The sequence below is a fragment of the Zea mays genome, chromosome 4, assembly GCF_902167145.1.
Source record: "Zea mays cultivar B73 chromosome 4, Zm-B73-REFERENCE-NAM-5.0, whole genome shotgun sequence".
Classification (NCBI taxonomy): domain Eukaryota; kingdom Viridiplantae; phylum Streptophyta; class Magnoliopsida; order Poales; family Poaceae; genus Zea; species Zea mays.
Window position 1 is genome coordinate 142,554,210 of NC_050099.1, and position 5,518 is coordinate 142,559,727.

Sequence of the window (5,518 nt, forward strand, 5' to 3'; positions counted from 1 at the left end):
TTGGACAGGCAGCATAGGAGTTTCTCCTCTTCATGCGAAGTGAGGTCTTCGCTGATAGTGACTGTCTACTTGGGCGTGGCCTGGTCGAGGGGGACAGTCTTGGTCCCATCATTGCTCTGCAGCTGTGCCTTGTCGTGCTCTTTGTCGGTTGGGTTGACGGACGCTGGGACCTCGCGCTGGGCCGTGAGGCAGTGCATGTTTCTTTGTCCGGGGACGAAGTCCCGCTCTATGTTGCGCGCGGTCTGTTGATTGCCGTAGACCGCAATGGCGCCTAACAGACCTGATATCTTCATGCACAGGTACAGTCCGTGAATGGCTGCCTCAAACTTGTTGATAGAACCCCGACCCATGATGGCGTTGTACGGATACACCATATCGACGATATCAAAGGTTATTTGCTCACTTCGGGCATTGGGTGCTACACCAAAGGAGAGAGGCAGCTCTATTTTGCCGACAGGAAAAGTGCCCTTGCCACCGAAACCATACAATGGGTTGTCCGAAGGCTTGAGCAGGCTGTGGCTTATGCCCATGCGGTCGAAGGCATGGAGGAAAATGATGTCTGCTTGACTGCCATTGTCGATTAGGACTTTGTGCAGGTCCCAGCCTGCGACGCTGCAGTTGATAACCATGGCGTCGATGTGGGGGGCACTGCGCAGGTCGACGTCTCATGCGTCGAAGGTTAGCGGTACGTGGGACCACTTTGTCTGCACGACTGGGCCGGTAATGGCGACGTGGTTGATGTTGCGGTAGTGGTCCCGCTTCTGCCGCTTTGTGTCGAAGTCGGTGCTGGACCCCTCAGTGATCATATGAATGACTCCGCGATACGGCTGATCGGCGAAGTCTTCTTGTTTTGGGGCGTGGGGGTGGGGGATGTTCTGATGTTGCTGGTGTGGAGGTGGGGGTGGGGGAGGTATGATTTGTACTTCCTGGTGGTGTTGGTATGCGTGGTGCGGTGGATGCGAGGCGGGAGCGTGGATGTATGGTGGAGGGGGTTGCTGATAAGTGTGCGTGACAACTCTGGGGTTGTCGGCTGGCTGTGCCCGTGCCATCCTGTCTTTGGTGGCCTTCATTTCTGGGCAGTCTCTGGTTTGGTGGGCGCAATCTTCGCCATGAAAAAGACAGTAGAATCGGCGCGGCGGCTGCGCACGCCCCCGACCCCTACCGCGAGTTCCGTTTCCGCGGCCCTGGGGGGATACTCCTGGCGGCGAGGGGTGTCAGCAGCGGGGTGCTGGTTGGCGATGTTGTGCACTTGCTGCTGATTGCGGCTGTCTCGACCGGAGTCTGGCTGCGGAGTCCTCGTCCACGTGCGACTGGACTGTGGAGCATCTTTGGGTTTCCTCTGGGACTCAACCTTGCGCTGGTGGAGCTCTTCAGATTTGGCATATTTTTCAAAAAGCTGATATAATTCCTGGAGGTTCTTGGGCGGGTCCCTGATGCAATGGCTGTAAAGGACGCCGGCGCGAAGGCCACTGATGGCGTAGTGGAAGGCGATCTGGTCATCAACTGAGGGTAGCTGTGACTTGAGCGTTAGAAACTTGCGGTAATACTGCCTCAGAGTCTCTTTTTCCAGCTGCTTGCAGAGTGAGAGTTCGGCCAAGGCGTCGGTGTCTGGGCGGTACCCTTGGAAGTTGAGCAGGAATTTGTCCCGGAGGCTTCTCCAGGAGTCAATGGACAGCAGGGGCAACCTAGTGAACCAGGTGAGAGCTGGGCCTTCGAGGGCGATGATGAAAGACTTGGCCATCGTGGCGTCGTCCCCTCCGGAAGATGCAACGGCGACCTTATAGCTCATGATGTACTATGCTGGGTCCGTGCTGCCGTTGTACTTGGGATAAGTCCCTGCCCGGAAGTTGGCAGGCTAGGGTGTCACTTGCAGGTGTGGTGCCAGGGACTTCGCTCGTCGAGGTAGTTGACCCCTTGGAATGGCGCGGCGTGTGGGAAGCCGTGGTCGCACTGGGGGAAGTATGGGTCTTACATTTGCGCGCGCTGTTGCAGGGGTGTCCCGTGCTGTAGGCCGAGGTGGCCTTCGCGTATGTCTTCCAGTTGTGCGCGCTGTTGCAGGGGTGGCCCGTGCTACAGGCCGAGGTGGCCTTCGCGTTGCATCAGCGCGATCTCCCGCTCGAGGTCCTGGGCCTTCTGCTCTTCGTCGCGTATCATTTGCCGCACCTTGGCTAGTGCGGACACGCGCTGGCGCTTGGCCTCCAGTATCTCTTTTTGCCTCTGGAGATTGCGGTTCTTGAGGCGCAGGGCGCGCAGCTGTAGCTATTCTTCCGCTGAGACGCCGAGGACTTCACCATCCTCGGTGAGGTCCGCGCCCTCCGGTGGGGCGAAGCCTGGGGGAGGCTGCGATTGTCCTTCAGGGCCGCAAGTGCGGAGAGCGTCGTCTTCGCAGGTGCGGAGAACGTCGTCTTCAGTAGCCTCTTGGTGGGTGGAGTGGGTGAGGGCGAGGGCCTTGCCCTTTTTTGCGGCCAGCAGTGCTGCCTTCGCAGCCTCGTCAGCCTTCGAGCTAGCTTTCTTGGGTGCCATCGTGGGTGGTTTTTTCGTAGCACGAACGGTGGGCGCCAAATGTTGGAACTTGCTACCAGGTGCAAGGGGATCCAACTGGGGTGAGAGTTGACGTAAACAGGGTTCTCGCACGAGATGGCAAAAGCTCTGTTAATCTAGCCTCTCACGGGCACTGTGCGGGGGAATTTATAGGTATCTGAGCGCCCAGCGTCCTGTGTTAAGGACGCATGTGCCCTCAGACATCTAGGTTATCCCTGGAATATTCCCATAAAGCGGGGTTACCGACCGTAATTACTGGGATGCCTTTACAAATTAGGCCCGTAACGCGCAGCGGCCACATAGGGCTTGTTACAATGTGTCGGAACACACGTGGGCCTCCATGCTGGACGAGGTCGCAATGATGGGACGACCTCGTCACAGGTCTTCGTCCGATGACATGTGGGACGAAGGGTGAGCCTGCCTGTTGTCTTGTCTCCGTTGGTCTGACGATTACGGCGAAGGCATCGAGCGAAGGGTGGCGTCTTCGCCTTCGCCCCAACAGCGGAATCTGAAATTTACAACTTTAAACATACACTACAAGCCGGGGTTAGCGTTAGAACAAATATCAAGTCCGAGAGAGAGGGGAAAACAAATCAATCAAGAAATAAAGCGGATGACACGGTGATTTGTTTTACCGAGGTTCGGTTCTAAAGAACCTAGTCCCCATTGAGGTGGTCACAAAGACCGAGTCTCTTTGAACCCTTTCCCTCTTTCAAACGGTCACTTAGACCGAGTGAGGCTTCTTCCTTAATCTCACGGGTCACTTAGACCCCTCAAGGACCACCACACGATTGGTGTCTCTTGCCTCGCTTACAAAGCACTTGAGAGTAAGAAGTGAGAAAGAAAAGAAAGCCAAGCCAAGCAAACAAGAGCAACAAGGAAACACAAATGATCCTCTCACAAGTCCTAATGCGCTAGAGTTGAATTGGGGACTTTGAGCGGATCGATCACTTGAATTGTGTCTTTGGAGTGGAGTCTATTGCTCTTGTATTGAATGCAATGTGTTGAATGCTTGGATGGTTGGAGTGGGGGTGGTTAGGGGGTATTTATATCCCTCAACCACCAAAACAACCGTTGGGGTGGCTGCTGTCGATGGGCGCACTGGACAGTCCGGTGCGCCAGCCACGTCACCCAACCGTTAGGGTTCGGACGCAGACGACCTTTGGAGCTTTGTCTTCTTGTGGCACCGTGTCACACCCGGCTTTGGAAGGTAAACCGAATGCGAACCAAGTACGTGCCAGGATCAGAAACTCATTACAGAATTGGACATCATCACACCATGCTCGGAATAAATAGCGGAAAGGTACTTTACTACATCAAGATGTCTGAGACATCCTCAGAGTCTAATACATAACCATTGTTCAACATAAATATCAAAGTGCGGAGAAACAAAACATAGATGATAAGCCTACACAGGCAGCTGACTGGGGGTTTGCCACTAAGTAAACTAGAACTCGTCGTAATCCTGGAACTCCTCGAAGTCCTCCATGTTGCCAGCATCACCTCCTGAGCACTGAGTACAATGGGGACAACCTGGGGCGGGGTGGTGTGTAAAGCAAGGGTGAGTACACATCAACGTACTCAGCAAATATCCCGTTTGGCTAAAGTGGACTAGCTGTATATGGAGTTGAGGTTAAGTAGTTGCTTTTAGTTGGTCAAGTATTTATTGTTATTAGTAGAGCCAAGTTTTAGTAATAAACCCAGTTATTATTCAAAAGTACTCCCTCAAAAGAGGAAATACCAGAGATCAGATTCATATCATCATTATTAACCGTCATCATAAGAGTATCCAAAGTTCTTCTAATCAAAGAGGATCCCAAGGCTGCTCTTAACCGTGAGCTCGGCTGATATACCAGCTTCTAACACTCTGCAGAGGTTGTACACTTTACCCACAAGTCGTGATCCCTTTATGCCTTGGGTCGATCAAACCCTCAAACACTACCAAGGTGAGTCGGCAAGGTTTCACTACGTAGCCTTTACAAAGACTCCCCTAGTGCATAGCTGCTCGTTAGGTTTCGTCAGTCGTACAAACGCAGTACACCTCCCCAAGGTGGGTGACTAACAAAACCAAATCAAAGAACCTTTGCACCCCAACCTTGGCATAGCGAGCACTACGCCCCGGCCCCCATTGACTGCCCTCCGGCAGAGCAAACTACACCCCAGGTTCATCTAATTAATCAGCTAAGGGCGTCTCATTCCACCCTCATGGTTGCACTGTTATCCCGGGAGGTCACTCCATGAATAGGTCCTTACGGAGAGGTACTCAGGAAAAGGCCTGAGCCCCCTAGAGTATCACAAGATCATCATCATAGTCAGGATAACAGTATCGTATCGTAAAGGTTCACATCATGTTCATTGATTGAAAGTTAAGGCAATAGCAAAATGCTAACCATGATAACCCAAAAGGTAAACAAGGATAAGTGAATATAGACTAGTCAAATCCTTATGTTTCATAAAGTAATGCGGGACAGTGAATTATAGAGTATGTAGGACATAATAGGTCAGAGGACACTTGCCTTCACCAGGTTGTTGCTCAGGAAGGTCTCCAACAACACACTCAGGAACCTCGGATTGCTCGTTGTCTAAATAAAGCGAGCATGCATTCAATACATTTGGAAAGTACAAATGAACAACACACCAAACATGTACAAACATAGGAATACATCATAAAAGACACAATACTACATAAGGGCTAATGATTTTAAAGTATAACATAAACTATAACATAAACTAACCTCATTTGGAAAATAGATTATTATTTCTCTGAGTGTTACTCACAAATACATAACATAGTTCAATTTATTTTATTGTGACCTAAAGATTAGACCAGGTACGATTTCATGTAATACACATCATTAATCTTACAGGATTAAACATGTTTAAATCTCTAGGGTTCTCCTTTTATTTATTTATTTTGTTAAATAAATAAATCTACACTTACATTAGTTCATACTTAATCATAAAAATTAGAATGTGC